General features: G+C 54.7%; 1 protein-coding gene and 1 long non-coding RNA gene across 5 annotated transcripts in view; one reads left to right on the top strand and one right to left on the bottom strand.

The window, feature by feature from the left end:
* Window positions 1–314: 314 nt before the first annotated feature.
* LOC147576536 (uncharacterized) lies at window positions 315–2,957 on the bottom strand. The gene is made up of 2 exons (XR_015240882.1): window positions 1,450–2,957; window positions 315–533 (listed from the first exon to the last, which is right to left on the bottom strand). It is a non-coding gene; the product is annotated as an uncharacterized LOC147576536 (long non-coding RNA).
* Window positions 2,958–5,635: 2,678 nt separating this feature from the next.
* CD82 (CD82 molecule) overlaps window positions 5,636–22,279 on the top strand; it is a 48,566-nt gene continuing 31,922 nt past the window's right edge. Inside the window, exons 1-2 of one of the 4 annotated variants that reach the window (XM_086677628.1) lie at window positions 5,667–5,778; window positions 21,646–21,890. The gene's annotated coding sequence lies outside the window, so the exon portion shown is untranslated. Of the gene's footprint in view, window positions 5,779–21,645; window positions 21,891–22,279 lie in introns of all 4 variants that reach the window. The other 3 variants (XM_086677624.1, XM_086677627.1, XM_086677629.1) reach the window with 3 other exon arrangements.

The following is a 22,279-nucleotide window of genomic DNA, read 5'->3' as shown; positions in this document are numbered from 1 at the left end:
GGGTTCCACGCTCACAGTAGAGCCTGCTTAGGATTCTCTCTCTCATCCCCTCCCCTGCGCGCGCTCTCTCTCTCAAAATAAATAAATAAGCTTTAAAAAGCTAAAAAAAGAAACAGCTCCCCTTCCTGTTCCCCTTTCTGCAGCACCACCCTGTTCACCTTAGGGACTTTTAAGTATCTGCAGATACTCACAAAGGGTTGCCCAGAGGACTTGTCTCGTTGGTTTGCTCCCACAACTCCTACGTGTGAGCATGGAGGCCGTGGTAGATGGACTCCAATGTGATGTACTGGCATTCAAGGAACAAATAACACGACTGCTTTATAATTATTTTCATTTTTGTATACATTGAAAGTTCTACACAATTTTTGCCTCCTATTTTTAAATTTTGTTTTTGTGCCTCGTTCAAACGATGCTGCTTGGCTAGCAAAATAGTACATATGTCTCGACGATAAATAAATAGAGTAACATATGTTGGGGTGTGGACCCATGACTGTTTGGGGTGTCCGGCCCCTGCCACAGGGTTGAGCTGCTGCCTGAAAGAGGAAAATAAACAGGTGTGCAGGGAACTGTGGATGGGGAGACGTCACTGAATCATTTCAAACAAACAAACAAACAAACAAGCTCTATAATATGTGAAGTGCTTCCCAAATGCTAGTCATCAAGTGAGTTAAACATATTCAAGGTCATTCTTTAAATGTCTGGCCCAGGGGCGCCTGGGTGGCTCAGTCGGTTAACCGTCCGACTTCGGCTCAGGTCATGATCTCCCGGTCCGTGAGTTCAAGCCCCGTGTGGGGCTCTGTGCTGACAGCTCAGAGCCTGGAGCCTGTTTCAGATTCTGTGTCTCCCTCTCTCTCTGACCCTCCCCCGTTCATGCTCTGTCTCAAAAATAAATAAACATTAAAAAATAATAAATAAATAAATACATACATACATACATACATACATACATACATGTCTGGCCCATGGTAATACCTTACTTTTAAAGTGAAGGCTGTTAAAAAAAAAAAAAATGAAGGTTGCTATTACTGCTGTCCCCTTGCTATCGGTGTTGTGACAGTACCACGCATCACCCCACTGGTTTATCTGTCAGCTTCCCCTGGGCCAAAAGTCATCAGGGCTGGGTGGCATTAACCCTCACACCCTGAGGTGTAGTAGGGGTCTAAAGGATTTTGGTCAAATGACTGAGACAGGAAGGAATCCATGGGTCGGTTTCTCAGGCAGGAAGCAGGGGCCCTGCAAGTCCCTGGGGCGTGGGATGTGGGGGGTGGTGGTGCTTGTTAACCCACTGTGGGCTTTTAGGGATAAGACTGAGTGGCTCAGTGTTGGGTGCTCAGAATCTGGATTACCTGGGCCTACCGTTTCTGCAACAGAAAACTGGGTTGGCTACAAACTGGTATTTCTCTTTCTTCCATCACTGACTAGTTGTATGAGCTTGGGCAAATTACTTACCTTCTCAGGGCCTCCATTTGCACATCTTGGAAATGGGCATCACAATAGATAGTATGTAGCTCATAGGGGTCATTATGAAGCGGATCACATGAGTAGTATTGAAACGTACAGCTTCAAAGAAACTGTAGAGGTGGTGAGGAGAGAGGTCTTAACTCTATTCTGAGGACTCTCTGAAGAAGGAAAACCCTAAATAACCCAAGGGCACCAGACTCCTTGTCCACCGGACTTCCTAGTCTCATTCTTGTGCACAGATTGCACGGAGGGCTGTGCAAGGAACATCATATACCTTTTCCTTTTAAATCGGCTAAGTCAGACACTCAGTTCCCAGCAGAGGAAATTTTTCTCCACTTGTTCTGAGGACCCACTTGGTGCAGGTTGCATTTTCCAAAGATGGCTGTGACGGTATCTTCCGTTCTGCAATCTCTTCTAGAACTTTGCCACCCCCTCATCGACAGAGGGAGGCTATGTCTCTCATTCCCTTGAACCATGGTGTCTTTGTGCACTGATAGAATACAAAGGAAGTGATGCTACACGACTTCCGAGGCTAGGTCATAAAATGCCACGTGCTTCTACCTTGTTCTCTGTTTGCGCTTGAAACCCAGCTGTCTTGCAGTGAGGAAGCCCCAGCAGCCTGCAGAGGGGCCTCATGGAGAGGAACTGAGGCCTTGGTCCACAGCTCCAGCTGAATTTCCAGCTAGCACCTAGCACCAATTAGCTAGCCATGTGAGTGCGCCATCTTGTTAAGGGTCCTCCACTTCCAACTGAACCAGCTGATAGTGCACAGAACAGAGACAAGCCTTCCCCCCAGTGAACCCACCCCGAATCGCAGATTTGGGGGCTAAATAAATGACCACGAGGACCTTCAGGCCTCCTCCTCTGAAGCTCCTGTGCCAACTCTGGGGTGGGGGAATCTTCTGAGAGGCTGGGAACCCCATAGACATACCCTTTGAAGGTCTTGCCAAGCCACCATCTACCTCCACTTTGGCCATTTGATACCTCCTCTTGTCTTTCTAGAGTAGTTCTTCCTGCCCCTGTTCCCACCTCCCAAACTCGTGGCTTCACCTCTGGAATGGACCGAAGAATTTCACAAAAGAAGGAAGTCGTCTCTCCCTAGAGGCTGCCTTTGCAAGATGCCCAGGGTAAATCATGACAAAGTCTGACTCCTGCCGGAAGAGAGGAAACAGGGGAAGAACCAAGCCAATTTGATATTTTAGTAAATAATTCAGACACACCTCTCCTTAATGACTATTCCTTACGCTTCTAATATGTACCAGGCAGCGTGCTAAGTGCTACGGAGGCAAGGACAAACAGCAGGGCCACTCACAGACCCAGGCAACAGGGCCACCCGTGTCTACTCAAAACCTATACCCCGCAGCCTTTCAAAATCATGCTTCAGGTATCCAAAAACCCTAGAAATCTCTGTCTAAATGGTCCAACACTTCCCAAGGCCCATCCTTCTGAGGGTACAACTTGCCCCCATGTGCACTCCTGGAGGGGCGACTAAGTGGTGGCTGAATTTGGGCATGTGGGCTGAGGTGTTTACATCCCTGGGTCCTAGGCTACTTGTATGCACAGGACAGACATGGGGCCGGGAAGAGAATCCGAGTGGATGGGCTGAGGGTTGAGGGGTCAGGACTAAACCCGCCCCATGCTGCCATGTTCCTGCAGAGAATTCTAAGGAGTCCAAGAATTCTAAACTTGAACGTGGCCTTCTTGGTCAGTATGAAGAATAGTTCTCAAGGTAGGAGAATAAACATATTTTATTTTATAGTCTGTTACATGTTTAGATGTAAGCTAAGTGGGTCTCGATTTTTAGCATTAACATGTTGATATTTTTAGCATTTAACAAAACATTTACTTTAGCATTTAATTCAAGCATTTTTTAGCATTTAGGGCACTTAACAGGACAAATAGGCTCTGAGCTCCTATAGGAAGGCCCTCATCTATGGGGCTGCAGAGGGGGGTAGGGGGTATGGCAGAGATTCGAAAATCTGCCTGCCTCCATGTTGCCACAGCTGCCCCCGTCTCTAATCTGGAGTGACAGACCCAAAGGGGTAGCAGATGGGCCTCCGGTGATTGAACGTCTGTCTGGAGGCGAGGGAGGGGCTGATGTGATCCCAGCTGTTTTGCCAACTGCCAATCACCATCACAAGCACCCCCAGCTTCAGGGGAGGGGACTGGGAACAGGGTGGAAGAGGAGGGTGTTTCACGCCCATTTTCAAGGGTTGGCCAGGAGCCCAGTGCAAGACAGAAAAGCACAGTGGTTCTGAAGATGTGAGCCCTGGACCAGCTGTGTCGACATCATCTGGGAACCTGTTAAGCTGTTGGCCCCTCGCAGGAATGATGGTGTCCCTTTGTGGCAAAGACAACAAAGTGGGACCCTGTTGGCCTTAAAGATTCTTTCGCCCCAATCCCTTGACTTGGTGTGGAGATTCTATAAAGGAGACTTTTTACTGGAAAGAGAACATTTACTGAGCATGCACGGTGTCCAAGAGTGGGCAAACATTTCGTGAACGCCAGCACGTTTAATCCCCAGCAGCCACCCTCAAGACTGGTATTATTATCATTATTCCCCTTGTACACGTTTCTCCCAGAGTTCAGGACCTTACCTTGCCTTGGGTCGCAAGGCTCCCAGGACGCTACCAGGCCTTTGTGACTCTCAGAGCACCCTAATTTCTTCACCAGTGTGCCCAACGGTGATTCTCCAACTTGCTTGTGATTCAAAATCACCTGGAGGCCTTGTTAAAACAAACTGCTAGGCTCCTCTCCCAGAGTTTCTCATTCAGTAGGCCTGGGATGGGGCTCCCAAACACGCATGGCTAACAAATTCCCAGACACCACTGCTATTGCTGGAGGTCTAAGGACCATGCTTTGGGAACCACCGTGCTGGGCTGGGATCCAGCTCCCCACCCTAACTCCACCCATGCAAAACCCGGCATAATCATACCTTCCCCATAATGGCGTCCTTGTGAGATGCCAATGAGATAATGGGAGTTAAAGAGCTTTGTCAGCTGCAAGGTGAATGGTCCCGGTCATAAGTAGGAAACCTGCCCGAGGCTGGCCCCTGGGGTCTGGGAGTGCAGAGGCTGGGATGCAGGTCAGGGCACCACAGCCATCTGGAGATCTTTGCAGCCCTTCTTAATTCTGAGTCACTTCTTAAGGGAGAAAACCAGCTTCTGGGGCTCAGGCCAGCAGCCCCTCCTGCTACCCGCCTCATCAACCCACGCCTCCTCCCTCACCTCAGGCAGCCTGCTGAACACAGCCCCAACAGCTGGCTGGCCAAGGCCACTTCTCCAGGGGCCAGTCCAGGCAAGCTGGGGCAGTATCAGGCTTGTGATTCAGGGCTTGCAGCCGGATCCTGCTCACCTCCAGCGCGAGACTCGGAGGCCACGACTTCCTTTCTCTAAACCTCAGGTCGTCCGTCGGTAAAATGGAGCAACAAGCTACCATCGCAGAGGGTTGTGAGAATTTAAGGGCCAGTCCTTTTAACAGGGCTTGGCATAGAGCCCGGCCCCTGGCAAGAGTCCAGTCGGTAGTAGTTGTTAGTATTTTCAAAAAGTGCCTGGGCCCAGGTCGCCTGCTGATAAAGGCTCGGACTTGGAACGCAAACCGCTCCCACGCCGTCCCCGGTCGCACCCGGACGCACCCGCCCTGGAATGCCAGCTTGGGGGCCCGAGGCCGGCCCGCCCCAGGTTGAGGTTGGCAGGGCAGAACAGGATTAGGGAGGCGCTGAGGCGGGGAAAGGCGTGCCTGGGGAGGGGGCGCCTCGCCCAAGGGGGCTGGGGTAGGCCGAGAGGAGATCGTGACTCAGGCGGGGTGGCGGTAGGGTCTGGGGGGGGGGGGGCGGGGGCGGGGACAGCTGAGGAAGGCCGAGGAGGGGCGGGACGGTTAGGCAGCGCTGTGTTGGGCCTTCCCACCAGCCGGGCTCCCGCGCTCGCCTTTCAAGGTTGGGAGGCAGGCCTCCTCCGGGCGCAGAGGACAGGGTCGAGGAGGCGGGCCCGGGGGGCGGAGCTACAGGGCTGAATTAGGGAGGCCATAACGGGGAGGGGCGGGGCAAGAGACGGGCCCACCCCCCGCAGGGCGGGGCTGGGCGGCAGCACCGGAGGCCTGGTGGGCGGAGCCGGATCTGGCCCGGGGCCGACTACATTCCCGTGGGGCCCGGGAGCAGGGCAGGGGGCGTGCCCTCTAGGAGGGCGGGGCCTGGCCCCGCCGCAGCCATCCCCGACGGCCGCCGGGAGGGGGACCGAAGAGAGACTGAGTCCAGGGCTGCGCAGTCGGACGGCGAGGGGCTTGCGGCTTGCAGCGCCGAGCAGAAAGCAAAGCCAGCCGGTGAGAAGGGGCAGGGGGGAGGCCGGCCGGACAAACAATAGCAAAGTTAGTTTTCGTTCCCACTTCCAGAGCCCGCTCGGGCAGCTTTCTCGGAACAAGTGACAGATAGGGCTACGGAGGCAGCTGGTGGGTGAAAGGGAGCATAAAGTCTCCGAGTCCTGACCCCCCAGGACTCCAGCTCCGCCACGTACCCGCAGTGTGGCCCCGGGCCCGACCCCGCAGCCGGGTCGGGACTTAACGGGCTCAGTAAACCGAGGAGGTTGAACCAGGTGCTCCTTGTTGCCCTTTCTCACAAAAACCCTGGAAGGTGCGGGCTGGCAGGTGAGAGCAGCCTGCAGTTCGGCGAAGGGTGTTCACAACGCTGCCCAACTGCAGTTTCTCTCCCTGCCCAGCAGCACGGAGCCAGGTGAACTCTCCTGGAGCGTTAAGCGAATTACTTTGAAGATCACACGAGTTCTTCGCATGGCCCTTGAGCCCACAAGCCCTGGGAAGCAGCCTAAATCAGGGAAATTTCAGTCTCCCCTTCCCCCCAGCGCTGAGATCCCAGTAAGCTTCAGACCAGAACCTCGGTGGGGCTTTTGTCACCCTCCTGGGGCATTTCCAGGTGAGCTGGCCTGGGAGGCCCTGGCTGGAAACCAGGGGACAAGTTCTTACCAGGGTGAGTGGGGAAAAGAAGGGAAAGCCCCACCAAACTGTGGGCCCAGAGTCAAGCCCCCGGCCCAGGGCTCTTGCTGCTGCATGCTCAAGGTTAGTTCTTGGATTTCTGTTCCTGGCGGTAGTAGATCTGTGCCACGGCTGTGGTAGCTGGGCAGTCTAGTTCAGTGGTCAAGATCTTAGGCTCTGGGACCAAACTGGCTAGGATTCCATTCTCCTCCAAGCTTCAGTTTCCTCATCTGTAAAATGTGAGTAACGACAGTACCCAACAGCAGCAGCAAAGACTAAATAGAATAATGTGTACACAGTGTTTAGCAAGGCACCAGGCACCCAGCGAGGCCTCACTGTATGACAGCTGCCCTGATGCAGATGGGCAGGTGATGATGGGCTGGCTTCCTGCCGAGGAACGAGCCTGGTTTTGGAGGGCCGGATCCCGGCTGCAGCCCCTCCTGACCTTGTGAGAGCCAGAAATTGCCACCTGCCATCCGCATCACTTTGTCCATTTCAGGTTTGGGGAGTGTGTCATCTGGACCAAAGAGTGGCTGAGTTTTCTGCAATAGTGCTTGAGGTTGGTGGTTGTCCAGTTCAATAAACCCCAAAATGTTTACTGAGCACCTACTATATGTTAGATGGAGCTAGGAGATACAGAGGTGACCTAGCCAGACCTGGGCTCTGCCCTCATTTTGAGTTGCTGACAATGAGGGCTTCCCCACCCCCACCATGCTCCTGCTGGGGAAGATAACTCACATCCAGGGCTTGGTGCCAGATGAGATTTCATGAGTCTATTGCTCTAGTGTTTGGAATCCAGCTGTTCCATTGCACACTTGGCTTGGGGTGAGAGTGAGGGTTAGTGTGTTACCTGTTGCTTTTTTTTTTTTTTTTTAAGATTTTTTTGAAGTTTATTTTATTCCTTTTGAGAGAGAGCAGGGGAGGGACAGAGAGGGAGAATCCCAAGCAGGCTCCGCACTGTTAGGCGGAGCCCAAAGCGGGGCTCAAACTCACAAACCTCGAGATCATGACCTGAGCTGAAATCAAAGAGTCAGATGCTTAACCGACTGAGCCACCCAGGCGTCCCATAAACTGTTTGATCAGGGCTGGGCACCGAAGGAGACTGGGGGTGCTGCATGTCGACTCCCTGAATGTCCTGGGGAGATGAGCCCTACACTTTGGAACCAGCTAGAAGGTAGTATGGGACGGAGGCTGATTGAAGGCTGCACTGCATGGAGGAGACAGTGTCTGTGTCTAGGGGAGGGGAGGGTGCTTAGAAGCAGCGAGACACTGGGCTCCCAAGTCCTGGTTGGGTTTGGATCGACTTGGGGCCACAGACTCCCCTGTCCAAGCATGTGAACGGCATAAGATTAGAGTGTGGTGTGGTGGGAGGAAGAGGGTCAGTAGGTGGAGCCCATGGCGGAGGAGAAGACGTTGGTCTCAAACAGAACTTAGTAAGCAAATACTGGAAAGCCTTCCCCACTACCCCTCCAGCTCACATGACGAATGATGAAGGATGACACATTGCCCCCATCCTTAGTTGTTTACGGTCTGGGAAGGGACACCAGTGACTCTGATAAGAGATAAATGAAGAAAGTATTACTGGGAACTTTCATGGAGGAGGTGGAGTTTTGGGTGGGTCTTCAGGATTGGGAAGGTTTCAGCAGCGCCAGTGAAAGTTTTGGGCAGAGGAAAATACCTTGGCAAAGTCCAGGAGGTCAGTGGGTTCACGGAATTTTTAAGAAATCGCTGCGTTGATCAGTCTGGCTGAAGAGTTGGAATCGTGCGGGGATGTGAAGGGGGGGGTGGTAGGTTGGGTCAACTCACGGAAGGCCTTCAATGTCAAGGTGAAATGTTTAGATCTGGTTTGTAGAAGGTGAGAGCCACTGAAGGTTTTTGAGCCAGGGAGTGACATAATCAGAGGGGCTCTTTAGGAAAGGCAGCCTTGCTTGATGTGCTGGGGTGAGGGACCCCAGGAGTCAAGGGAGAAGGATCTGATGGCTGTGGTGATGGGGAAGGAGCTGGGCGTGAAAGAAGGGGCACCGTCAAAGGGGTGGGAGGGGAGCCAGGGTCACGTGGGAAGAGGAGAAAGGGTCCCTATGGATGCCCTCTTTTGCTTGGTTTCCCCGTCCAGCGTAGACCCTGGTGCACAGCAGGGGCTCAGAGGTGCTGGGGAGGGTGATAACATGCTACAGAGTGATAGGGAGGGAGCCGCCCAGGGAGGCCCTGTGCTTGCCCACGGGGGAGGCATCTGGGCCAAGTGGTAGGAGCTTGCACCCATCAGCGGTGGGTGTGAGAGCAAGATCGATGGGAAGAAGTGCCCGTGGCTCTCTCCCTCCTAGCTGCAGTCCAGGAGGGCTGGGGTGAGAGGTTAGCCAGTGGGGACACATTTCCCGCGTGTGTGTGTGGGGGGGGGGGGGGGCGCTGAATTTTGGTTGGCTCTTGTGAAGTTTCTGCAATATGGGGCAGTCCCCTCTCTCGAAGCTTCAGACAGACGTGTGAGCCACCGCCTGGAAGCTCCCCCACCTCCTCCTCACTCTTCCCCACCCTGGGGACCCAACCCCAGTCCACCTGAAGACCGCAGCCAAGCCCTGAGCATTCTTTTGGATTTGGAGCATCTGGGGCCAGCTGGCACCCCCGGGTTTTGCCTTGGCCTTGACCCCTGGCTCCAAACCGTTATACCCACTTCCTCCACCGCATGGGAAGCTCCGAGGGGGCGGTTATGACTTAATCAAGAGCATCAAACAGTCAGGAGTTGGCTCCGAGAGCCTGAGCCCCTCCGTGGGACAGGATGGGGCCAGGGCTGGGGGGGGGGGGTTCTGTTTAATCTCAGCAGGAACTGCCCTGCCCACCAGCTTCCCCTCCTCTAAGACTGGATGTGAGGAGCCAGGAGGGAAGCCCAGAGGTAAACACGGCCTGCAGTGTGGTGTGCGTTGCTTTCCTCCCGCCCTCGTCCCCCGATGCTGCCTGCGAGGTGGCCAACCACAGGCTCGGGGCCTATGTCACAGGCCCAGTTGCCGTCTGGGGACTGGCGGGTTCCTGACTCACACCTGGGGTTCCCCCTACACTATGGTTTTCCTGTCAGCGCTGATTCACTCTGTGCTGACTTGGAGACACAGCTGAGGAGAGGGAAGAGGCCTGTATTCTGGTTCTTAGATTTCGTTCCAGCTCCTTTGGTTACCGGCTGCGTGACCTCTGATAAGTTCTTTCTCTCTCTGGGCTTCCTTCCCTTCTGTGCTGGTGACCCATCCTTTACTTGGCTTTTAGGAAGTTCTGTAGCCTGGGATCTGTGTTTGTAAAGTAGGGCACATGTGAGCACATGCACACGCGCCCCCCCCCCCCCGCCCCCGTCTCCATATAGCGAGGACCTGGGAGACGGCTCTCACACATGCAAGAGTTGGGCCCACCTCCCTCCCTTGCTTCCCCCACCGGAAGCAACCTTCCTACCTTCTGTCTGTCTGCAGATTAGGGAGATAGTAGAACAGGGTGGCCAAAAGCTGGACTTTGGAGCTAGAGTCTTGGCTCTGCCCCTTGCTGGCTTTGTGACCCTTTCTGAGCCTCAGTTTCTGAATCTGTGAATTGGGTAATGGTAATGACCTCATAGCATGAAATGAGGCCAAAAGCATGCGCCTCCCCAGTGGCACTCTAAGCTTTCTGAGGGTAAACAGGTCCGAAGATGGGGGGCAGATTTTCTCTAAGCCCTTCCTTTCCCTACACCTCCCGCCCCCCACCACCCCGTGCTTGTCTACACTGAGTACTTTCCTCTTCGTGCTGTTTTGTGGCATCTGGAGTGTCTCTGTGAACCCTCCCAGGAAGGGACCGCCCTGTCCATCTCTGTATCCTTGACTCCTGGCACAAGGCCTGGCACACAGCAGGCTGTCAGGAAGTGATGGTTGAATGAATAAGTAAGTGATTCTCCTTGGGGTGGCCCAGCAGGACCCAGCTCGGTGCCAGATCCTTGGTGGCTGCCTGGCAAAGGTGGAGCCGGGAAGCAGGGTTTGGATGCCTGCACAGCCGCCCCCTGCCCCCGCCCCTCTCGATCCTGGAGCCCGGGTCCAGGGAGGCGAGATCGGTTTGGCTGGCATGGGATGGCTTCCGTCAGGGCTTCAGCTTCCCTTGTGAGGCCTGGCCTTTCCCCTCCTGAGAGGGGAACAGCCCGACTTCCTCCAGCTCCAGTAGTGAAGGGGCCACTTTGGCCCTTGGTGAACCCTGACTCAGCCAGAAAAGGTGCTTTCAAGTCAGCAGTTATTGGGGTAAAATGCTGTTCCCCTGTGAGGGCACGGACTCGGGGCTGGGGGAGGAGAGGGGCCCTCTGGGAGGCCATCTGTGACAGCATCTTTGCAGGCCATGAGCTGTGCAACTCTGGGAGGCACCTCACTCTCCTCTGGCTTCTTTCCCCACGGGGGGGGGGGGGGGGGCTTCTGGCTCTTCTTTGGGTCCTGTGCCTGACTTTCCTTGCTGTGTTGAGGGGTGATCTGTTTCTGGACCTAGGCTTATAGAGCCAATGCAGGAACGTGGACAAAGCGTCAGAGTCTGGGTGTTAGGGAGTCTGGGTTCAGATCCTGGCTTCGCTGTGGAGTTGCAGAACGACTTTGTCCAGGGAGGTGATCTTCCGGGCAGGTTTCCTAATTCTTCGGGCAGTAAGTGCTCCAGAAGCCTGCCTGGGGTCGAGCTGGGCTTGGCGCGAGTTGGGAAGGAACCATAAGCAATGTCACAAACCAAAGTGCCTGAGCATGATTCCTGGCCCTGCCGCTTACCGGCTGGCCGTGACCTTGGGCAAGTGTTTAGCCCCTCTGTGCATCAGTTTAAGCATCTACAGTGGGGATCATGATAGTACTCACTTCATAGGGTTGTTGAGAATGATCTGAATTAATGTATGTGAAGCGCTTATGATGTGTGCCCGGCACATAGTAGGTGCTGTATATATATCAGCTCGTTTTGTTAGTGGTGCTATTATCAATAGGAAGCAGGATTTCAATGTTGGGGGGGGGGGGGGAGCAGGAAAGCTCGACGAATAGCCTGAGTCTGGAGATCAGGAGACCTGGGTTCTGATCCCAGCCCGTCCTCTACCTGCCACGTGACCCTGGGCGAGTTACAGCCCGTCATGGGGTTAACTGTTAACTATTACCCTGCATTTGCTGCATTTGGCTTTCGCGAGTGAGGCACATGCAGAGTCACGGTGGGCGCTTGTAGGGTTTTATTCAGAAAGAGGACTCTGGGTGCCCAGCCCATTCTCCTGCACCGGGACAGCCACTGTGGGTGGGCGAGTCCCGGATGCCATCAAGGAGGCACTGCAGACACAGAATGCTAGGGCTACACCCCCCCCACCCCCCCACCCCCGCCCCATCCCACGACTGTACTCAAGGCTGAAAAGTGGATGGAAAAGTACGTTTGAATACTCACATAACAATGGGATTATACAGATCAGGTTACAGACCTTTATTTATTTATTTATTTATTTATTTATTTTACTTTTCCCCATTTTCTGAATCGTCTGCAACGACTTCCATGTTTTTATGCTCCGGAAAGAAGGAACACACTTATACAATACAGCTATCAAAGAACCTGCTATACATAGTTAAACAAAAATGTATCAGTTGAACTTGGGGTCCAATTCAGGTCTTTGTTGTTAATAAATTCTATATATGTCATTTTTTTCCCCCCCAAAGGGGGTGGGTTTGGTCTGAAGTTGAGTATATATTTGTCAGGCCTCAGAAGACAGATGGAGTGTTTGTGGAGGGCCCCAGAGCCTGGGAGAGAAGAGTCTGCTATGCATGGGCGTGTCCTCCGGCTTCCATCGCGGGCGATACGCTCTGACTGATGCTTGTTTAGGAAACTTTTCAACAGCCGACACCAGAGGGCTTAATTTCCTCATGTGTAGACTAGGGATGAGAGTAGCAATAGCTAATCAGGGCAGGAGCTTAACACATGTTGAGGTTTTAGAGCGAACCCCGCTTCTCCTGAATTTGGAACCAAATGAAAACAGATGACAAAAATGGGAGCTCCACACGGAAGTGTCATTACTGAGAAGGCTAGCCGGAGAACGTGGCTTTCGATCTGGGGCCCAGAGGGCCTGCTAACCGTCTGCCCTCGAGCTGGCAGAGTTACCTGTCTGGTCACAGGCAACGCTGGACAGGGGCCAACCTCCCTGCGAGGAGCCGGTGGTAGTACAGAGGGCAACCCAGATGGAAGGCTTCATGCAGGCAGCCTGGCTCTGGGGGAGGCGGGACCCCACAGAGAGCACGCCCAGCGTGTCTCCTAGATGAGCCAATCACATAAGCCGCTGTTGGGGTCCGGAAGTAAAGGAGGGGGCAGAGCCAGACCAGGGGTGTTCTCCCGGTAGAGGTCCCTCCACGGAGAAACAAGTGGAGAGGGGAATGTTCGTTCCCCTGATAAGCATAAGGCTCTTTGAATGATGCTGGGTATTCAGCAAGTGCTCACGAAGTGTTAATTTGTCGTTGCTTATAATAATGGTAACAATGAATAATTCTGCTACAGTTGGAAAATCATTTTCCCGCTGTTTTAGGAGAGACGGTTTATCAGAATGTTTTTGCGGTGGGACCTGATGAGATGTCCTGGTGTATAGAGAAAATAGAAACTCCGTGGGGGTGGGGGAGGATTGATTTGTCTGAGGTCCTTGCAGACGTGAGTGGGTGGCTAGTCCTTGGGTCACTGTGGTTTTGCAAAGACAACCCACCTCCCTGACCGCTCTTGAACACATAACGGAGGAGCAGCTGGGGCAGGGAGGGTGTGTCGTCTACTCGCGCTGGGCATTTAGAGGCTCTCGGAAAGATCCTCTGATCTCCTTTCTCTCTGCCTCACACCCGCTCCTGGCACGGTTGAGCAGCAGGCTCCTCGTTTGCCGGGAGACTGTGTAGCTGGTTTTGCAAACCGTGCATCAAATCCCTTGGGGACGAGCTGCAAGCAGGGGGCTTAGGTACGGGGCCAGCTCTTCTTCCCACCATCTGCTCACCTTTGGGCAAGTGTCTCAACCGCTCAGAACCGTGGTTTCCTGATCTGTGAGCTGGGTAACAATAGTGGTGTGTCTACCACGGCTTGCCCTTGGGAGGATTAAATGAAGTAATGGATATGGGTGAAATGCTTAGTGGTGGGCCCGGTGCAGAATGCACCCTCAGTAAAAGCCAGAGACTGATGAAGGTGGTTATGAATGAAGGCTGCTCCTGCCACTCCTATTGATAAATGACAGAGTCCTCCTCCCCGGAGACTGAGATCTCTGATCTGACGTAAAGGAGCTTTCCAGGACTGTTTGGAGCTCTGAGGGCCAAGAGGGCCTCCGGCTTCCATGTGCTTAGTCCTCGATCGGACTGTCTGAGCCCAGCTTTGACTTGAGGGTTCCTGGCTTAGAGTGGAGGGCAAAGTTAGGGGCTTGTGCCTGCATTAATGGGATTGTGGTCTTGTGGGCATGTCTGTGGTTCATCGAGTCAATCTACCTGCCCGGTCTAGTGGACAGCATCCAGTCTTTGTTTGCATACCTCAAGGCTGGGAGAACCCACTAACTGTCATCTCTGCACAGATGTGACTTTTAAAACATAGGGTATAGAATTTGAACAAACCCAGCCTCCCTTAGATTCCACTCATGGTCCTGATCATGCTCATTGGGATGATGTCCGCCTGGAATGTGGACACTCCCTAGGGGAGACCAAGTCCCCCTTGCAGCAGAGGTGGCCCCAGGCCAGTGGTTCTGGTGTAGGAAGGAGATATTTCTGTCAACTGTTCAAAAAACATCGTCTCCATCTGAACCAAATGGGCATACACACACACACACACACACACACACACACACACACACAGGCTTTATAATTATTGAAGACATAATTTTTGTGGAAAAACTTGGAAGTTAGAGAATAGATGCAAAGGAGGCAATAACAACTCGGAAAGCAGCACTGGGGGTAGTTTGGTGTCCACACACACACAATCGGGATTAAACCATAGGGACCACGTCCTGTGTCGCCACTTTAGGTTAGCAGAGTAGAGGGAGGATTTTTCCATGTTATTCAATATTCTTCCGCAGCCTGTTTCCCCGCTCCATAGCAACACACCCCGTGGATCTACCATGACCCAGTTGAGCATTCTCCTGCTGTTGCACATTTAGGCCATTTTGAATTTTTCATTAGCTTCCACATTGCTATAGTGGCCACTTTGTCCCTACGTATATCTTGCGCTCAAACCTAATGCTCTCTGCGGAGTGAATTCCTAGAAGTGGTTTCGAGTCAGGTGGGTTTTAAACTCATGGTCTGAGGACCATAAGCCCTTTCCCCAATACCCACCAGAATGTAACCCCCCCCCCCCCAAACACTTAGCTCCAGCACTACCGGAGAGAGAGGGCACTGTGTCTGTGGGTGCTAGGGAGCAAGTGCATGGAAGGAAGGAGGCTGGTTCTGTGTGTGTGTGTGTGTGTGTGTAAGAGACAGAAAGAGAAAGACAGATATGGGGGAGCTTTTCCTCTTCAACCGTAGTCTGACTTTTGACCCTCTTCCTGTCTCCTTTCCAGGAGCCTGTGGTGTCATTAACTAATTATGAGATCTCTTTACTATTTAATGACCTTTCTCCATGGTGACTCCTTCCTTCCCAACAGCCTTCCGGGAGCCAGGGAATGGGAAGAGGAACCTGTGGGAGGACGCTCGTCTGGAGTAGGAGTTGGGTCAGGGAGGGGTCCAGTGGTTCTCAAACTCTGACATGTGGCAGAATCTCCTGGAAGGTTTGGTAAAGCACAGATCATACCCACAAGGCTTTCTGATTCCATTGGTCTGAGTTGCAGCCTGGGAATGTTGCATTGCTAATATGTTGCTAGGAGATGCTGGTCTGGGAATTAGAATTTGAGAATCCATGGAGTAGGGGAGGCTGTGTGGTGAGTCTCAGCTCCTGGTCCTGCCGACAGTAGGAACCTTGTCCTGTTTAGTAAAGGCTTGTGTGAGGCCTGAACTCACATTCTGCCTGCCTCCACCCCAGTCACCTTTTCCAGCATGTGCTATTTATATATTTATGTGCAGGAGGATAAGATGTTTATCGCCATCCCCATTTCACAGAAAGGAAAACAGGCTCTGACAGGCAACCTAATATGTCCAAGGGTGCCCTGAAAGTCAGCAGGGGCACCAATACAGGAACCCTGTCCTTGTCACCTCTCCCTGCTCCCCTACAACACCCCTCCCCACCCCCTACAGTGTATCACACACTCTGGGCTTCTCTCCTGCCGGTCTGGGGCAGAGCAAGAGGTACCTTCCCTGAACACTGTGCCTGCCCCAGGGGACCCCAGGTGAGGGGGCTTGGAGGGCAGGTTTGTCCACACTGTCTCTGAGCCAGGGTCTTGCTGTACTTTTTATCCACACCCCCCCCCCCCCCCCGCAAACCCCTACCCACTAGCCATTCAGTAACATGATCTTCTTCTAAGATCTAGTGTTCTCCAACCAGTTTATATTCCCAGTTATTGTTCTGGACATTTTTCTGGGAAGCCACGGAAACGTGTGCCCGACCACCCCCTGGCAGGCACAGCAGAGGACGAGGAGAGAACCCTCCTCTGTCGAGCATCTAATATGTGCCGGGCCTGCCCTGGACACTGTGCAGCCATGTATCAGTCATCCCCCTGCCAGCCCCCATTGTACAGATGGGGGAATGGAGGGTCGTAGCAGCTTGGCCAGAGTCACAGCTGAAAGGCACAGAGCTGGGCTTTCGATCCCGAACTCCAAGGCTGGGCCCCCTCGTCTAGAGTAGTGGTGGGTCCTGGACCAGTACAGCTGGGGGACAGCCTATGCCCTACCCACGACTCCTGCAAAGAGGGTCGGCCCAAGGGGCACAGCTGCCCTGGAATTCGGTGTCTCGCCCTGGGAGGGCCCCGGCCTCACCATCGGGAGACCCAGTTCAAATGGCGCTTTGTTACCGTCTGGCTGTGTGACCCTGGGGAAGTCACTCCCCTCCTCAGGGGGTTCTCATTTCTGCTAATGATACCTTACGCTTTATAGCTTTTAGCAGTGGACATTTTCTCACGTACTTACTCCTGCAGACCTCCCAACATCCTGTAAAGTGTGCAGGGAGGGTATTATTTCTGAGCCCATTTTATAGATAATGACAGGCTGCGAGTGAGATGCCCGGGGATCCTACAGCGACGGAGCGCTGGGGCAGGACTTAAAGCTGTGTTGCCTTGCTCCCCATCCTGAGCCTGGTCTGTCACCCTGAGCTGTCTCCTTAGTAAGGAGAGAGGACTCTGGCCTCCTCTCTATTCTCTGCCTCAGCATTGGGCATCCCAGGGCTCTTCCCTGGGCTGGTGGCTCTTGGGTACAAGGGGCTCTAGGAAAGGACTGGACTGGGATCCTCGCTCTGGGCCAGGAGCCTGCGGAGGGAAGATGGAGTGGTTCGGGCTGTCCCTGTTACCGTCTCCTGCCTGGCCATTTGGGGCCCCTGCTGATGGAGGGAGGTGGGGTCCGGCCCGGCTGTCCCTCCTACCTCAGCTCCTGGCTTCCCCTGGGGATTGTGCCTGCCCTCCTGTACTTCTGCACAGTACAGAATTTTCCAGACTCCCACACAATGGTGTCTGGGCCCTGCAGTTCTGCCCGGATGCCCTCACCTCCTCCCCTGTCCCCCGACTCAAGTCTTCCTCATCCTTCTAGGCCCAGCTCCAGCCACCTACCTCTCTGGGGCCAGCCATGTGCTCTGGCCAAGCCAACTCGGCTGTCTTGGGTTCTGCCCAGTGGGTGAGCTAATTAAGCGGGTTAGTTAACTCTTCCCTGAGGCCATGAGACCAGGGGCTGTGGCTGCTGTAGGTCCGAGCCCCTGAAGGGTCTACCAGGCTGGCAGGGCTCAGGGTGCTGGGTCTGGGTGGGCCGGGCATGGCCGACCCCCTCAGGGTCAGCCTCACACTTGTGGCTCTCACACTTGGTGACCTTGAGCAAGTTCCCTATCTTCTCTGACCTCTGGCTCCCTTCTCTTAAAAATAAAGCTACTTTTCTCACTGACACTTGTGAAGCTTGCATGAGATAAAGCGTGCAAAGTACCTACCACCACTGACGTCTGTTGGGGTTGAGGTGCTCAGGAAATGCCTCTGCTTCCCCACCCCTCCCCTCCCCTGCAGTCAGCTTGGGCTTCATTCTGCCTCCACCCACCTAACACGTTTGAGCCCGTATCTGGTTGGGCCTTGATCTAAGGCCTGCGCTGTATCTGCTCTAGCTAGGGGGTGTTCTAGGCTGATAACCGAGGAAGGATTGGGCAGAGGGACAGAATCAGCTGCACACATAAATGTGGTTTTTTTTTTTTAAAAAAAAGGGTTTTTTTTTTTTAACGTTTATTTTTGAGAGACAGAGCACGAGCAGGGCAGGGGCAGAGAGAGGGAGACACAGAATCCGAAGCAGGCTCCAGGCCCTGAGCTGTGAGCACAGGGCCTGACGCGGGGCTCGAACTCATCAACTGTGAGAACATGAGCTGAGCCCAAGCTGGATGTTTAACCGACTGAGCCACCCAGGTGCCCCCAAACATAAATGTGTTTAACCAGGCTCTGCCGGTTCTAAGTTGTGACCCTGGACATAATCCCTCCTAGAGCCTGTTTCCTAATCTTCAGAAAAGGGTTACTTCTACCTTCTACGTTCTCAGGATCACCCTGGAGCCTTCCCGGTAGGGTAGGGGTGGGAATCCAGGTGACCCGAAGCCCTGAGGGCTGCCTCTCATGAGCCCAGCATGGCTCATTTACCTGTCTGTTTTCCTGGTGCAGCATGAACGGTCCCCTTCCCCTCTGGACACCCGGAGGCTCACCAGGCCGTTGAGTTCTTGGCTCCTGGCCTGGTGTGCTGGGTTGCCCGGGGGCAGTAGCCTGTCTAGGGGAGCGGGCCAGAGGCCCCACCTGACTGTCTGAGACCGAGGTGGTGCGCCCCCCCCTCCCCCCGCCAGCAGGTCCCTATGCTCACAATTCTTGGAATTCCAAGCCTGGCCCTGGGGCCCACTGGGGACACAGATCCCCTTCTATACTGCTACACAGCTTCCTTTCCACGCCTGTATGTCTGCACATGGGACCTTCTCACCGTGATAGTAATCACACGCTTCCCTTTATTGTGCGAGAGCATTTTTATTCCTCAACCCCCCCCACCTCCCTGTAAGGCAGGAATGAACTGTTATTATCCTAGAGAAGGAAGGGGGCTTGCCCAGGCCCGCTGCTGGGACTCACGACCTCTCCACCCAGCCCCATTCCCCCATCCACGGTGTTCGCAGTCTTGGCTACATTTTGCCTTGCAGAGACATGCCCACCGGGAATGGGGAGCCCGGTTGAGAGGAGGTGGAGGTCTCCAGGGTGAAGGGTCCTAGATGCCTGCCCCAGGAGATCCGGGAGCCGGCATAGGGCCTACCCCACCGCACAGATAGGGAAAGTAAGGTTTAAGGAAGAGCTGTGATTAGAAGGTAGAGGGTAGCCCAGGTTGGGCTCTGTTCCTTTCTTCTTCCCCTTCCCCAGGGCCCTGAGGGCTCAAGTTGGGGAACTCCGTGGGGCTGTTTGGGACCTGGGTGCTCATTTTGGCTTAGCCACTGCAGGCTGAGGTCATGTCCTCTGCCTGCTTCAGCAATCTTCGGGGTCTGTGAGTGCCTCTAGTATCCCCTCTGGTGATACAGACCCAGACTTCTCAGAAGGGGAATCTCAGAGGGGGCAGTTTCCGGCCATGGCTCTGCCTGGTGCTCCCAGAATCTGGGGGAGGCCAAGGCTGAGGAGAATGTTCTGGGGAGGGGATGGGCCATTGTTAATGGCCGGTGGGGGAAGGACAGTGCGGGTAAGAACTGGAGGGCGCCAGTCTCAGGGAGGCCACAGGGGAGGCGGGCTGTTGGCTAGAGGAGATGGTGGGGAGTGGGTAGGGGGAGGCCGAGCTGGGGTGGGATTCTGCTTGGGTAAGCAGGGCCTTCATTCCTGGCTGGGTTTTGCCTTAGGCTTCCCTGGGGACTTCCTGTGCAGACCAGAGAGGGCTGGAGTCCTGGATGCACAGAAGGCTCCCTTCACCTAGGATCTGTGTCCCTCCCTCTGTCCCTGTCATTCTCTGTCTCGCTTTCCTTACCTCTCCCCTGTCCCGCCCAGCAACACCCCCCCACCAGTCTACCTCTGCCTACCCACCAAGTACCTCTGAAGCCAGAAGGTCTCTGGAGGTACCGAGACCCAAGGCCACCCTGGCTGGCTCTGCCCAGGCCTAGGGCTCTCTGTCCCTGGGAATAGAGCCATAACAGGCTGTGCCCCGGCTGTCGGGTGTCTGGGCTGCCTACATGGCCACCACCCTGCCCGGGAACCTGGGGCTTGGGTTCCACCCACCACATGGGAGGTACAGCCCTTCATCCCAGGCTCGGAGGTCCCGGATGCCTACAGCTGACTGTGGAAACGGATTTCCCCAGGCCGCTCCTTGCTGGAGCTGGGACCTGCTATGGGGAAGGCTGGCTAGGCTGGAGCCGGGGGCCTGTACGCTGGTGAGGTTGCCCTGGACATTCCGGACGTCAGAGGCTCTAAGGAGGAAGGATGCGCGAGAAGGAGGCTTGAGAGCTGGTCTTGGACACAGGGAGAGACAGGGGCCAGGGCGAAGCTCAGAGGAAGCCACGGGGGGAAATAGGGACAGATACACAGGGGAAGAGGCAGGGAGGGGAAGGACTGAAGGAAAAGGCAGAGAGCCCCGCTCTTCCCTTCTCTCCTGGCCTGAGCCACTTTAGTTGGGTCCCAGCCAGGAAGACCCCCATCCCCCCAGAGCTCTTGGGGTTCGAGACCTGCTCCTGCGCTCCACCCTTGGCCCCATCTTTTCTGTGTCTCCCCCCAAGGACCCATGAGAGAGACGGTCCCCGTACCCGTGTGCGCAGCACTTTTCCTGGACTGCGTCTCATTCACCCCGCCCCCGTGTCTGTCCCTGGCTCTTCCCATCAAATATCCCTGGAGCCAGAATGCCTCTCAGGCCTAGAGGCGCTGAGAACTGTAGCCTTGGGAGGTGGGAGGTATTAGGCCATTTTACAGATGAGGGAACTGAGGCTCAGAAAAGTTTAGTGGCAGTTAGGAGTAGACAGAGCTAGGGTTTGACCCCATGGCTGTCTGATGCCCACCCTAACTCCTCATGCCGAGATAATTAGGGCTGCCAGACAGCCCCTGAAAGAGTCTGTGCAGGAGAATGTTCTGGGAAGGCTGCCTGGAGGAGGTAGCATCTCTGCTGCCTTTTTTCTTTCTTCCTGAACCCAGTGCCTAGGGACAGGATGCTGTGACCAAAGAGCCTGCCTGATGCCATGTGGGGTCCCTTCCTTCTCCCTAATTGCCTCCCTAGGGCACACTTAGCACCCAGCCTCAGAGTCTTAGGAACCCCAGCCCTGACGCAGAGGTTAACCCTTTGCTAACCGCCTGCCTCCAGGCTCTGTGATGGGTGTGCGAGCTGGTCCCTGGCTCTCGAGTGTGGTTCCAGAATGTCTTCAGTTGGTTGGGAGGCCAGACTGTAAAACCCAGTGAACTTGGGTTAGGCCTTGGTGAAGCTATTTTAGTTGGCTATCGTTTGTAACTTTGTTTCTGCAGGCAGTGTAGATGACAGCGAAGGGTCGGACTGGTGGGGTTCAACTCCCAGCTTTACGGCCTGTGTCACCTTGGGCAAGTCCCTTTCCCACCCCGAGCCTCAGTTTCTCCCTCCATAAAATGGAGGTAAAAGCAGAAGCCACCTCATCGGGTCATCGCCAGGGTGCACTGAGCCATGTGGAGCGCTTGGCATGATTGCTGGTGACAGGTAACTGCAAAAATGTTAGCTTTGGTTAGTATTGGCTGGGTGCCGCTTTAAGATGACGTTGGTGTGTGATTGCTCCCATTCACATCCGCCAAACGGGGCACTCCCTGAGGGCAGGGGGGGTCTCCTCCTTCCTCCCCGTGTCCGGCTCAGGGCCTGCCTGGAGTCGGAGATTCAATGACCTGCAGTGGGCTCGGTGCAGGACGCAAACTCTGAGCGGAGACGGCCACGTGGGAGCCCCCGGGAGGGCCGCCCCTCGGGCCACAAAGTAGGCAGGACCCTGGACTCCAGGGTTGGGGGGTCTGGAACACAAAGCTCATGTGACAAGGGCAAGGGCCACCACCTTCCTGGGCCCCCGCTGATAACCCAGGATGACGAAGCCACGCTTTCCGCCTCACCGAGCGGCATGGGGTTGATTGGCTGAGGTTAGCGAAGCACCGCTCGCTCGGAGATGCTTCCGTAAACGCTCATGCCATCCATCGGTCTTCCCTCTGCCCGATGTCTGTTTCAGGTTCGCGGGGACAGGAACCTTCCTGGGGCAGTTTGCGGGAAGCCGTGTGTGTCCTACGTCTCAAGGGACAGTTTTCGTGCACACCCTCCTCCTGCCGTGTGAGGAGGGGAGTCATTTCGCCTGACTCTTCCCACAGCCCCCCGTCTCTGTGTGCTTGCATCCGAGCGTTTGGCAAGCTGATCCCACCATTTCCCCGGCCAAGGCTTGATAGCCCCATTTTACAGATGAGGACACTGAGGCTCAAGGTGGGTAGGCAACTTGCCAAAAGTCACACAGCTCTGTGAAGTGGGATTGGAATTTAGGTCTCTCTCAATTCAGAGGCCATACTATGACCTGGTTCATTGTTCTGTCCTCTGCCACGGGGATGAGGAGGGGTCCTCGGAAGGTGGCTAAATTCTGAGGGCCCATCTGGGTCTTCCTGTTAGGGGCCCTCGAATCTGAGGCTCTTGGATAGCCTCTCAGAGAGTTCTAAATATTCCTCCAAGTTAGGGCTTCCCAGCCGATGTGGTGAATGTCCCCAATGTGTTCAGATGGTTGGTTATCTTCTCAGCCCATGGGGACAGAGCCCTGGGCTGGTCAACTCAGACCAGGAGCATTCCTCTCTATCCACCCCAGGGACCAAACAGATACTTCT

Source organism: Puma concolor, chromosome D1, assembly GCF_028749965.1.
Source record: "Puma concolor isolate L17-30 chromosome D1, mPumCon1.1.hap2, whole genome shotgun sequence".
NCBI lineage: Eukaryota > Metazoa > Chordata > Mammalia > Carnivora > Felidae > Puma > Puma concolor.
This window is presented reverse-complemented; position numbering and strand designations above follow the sequence as displayed.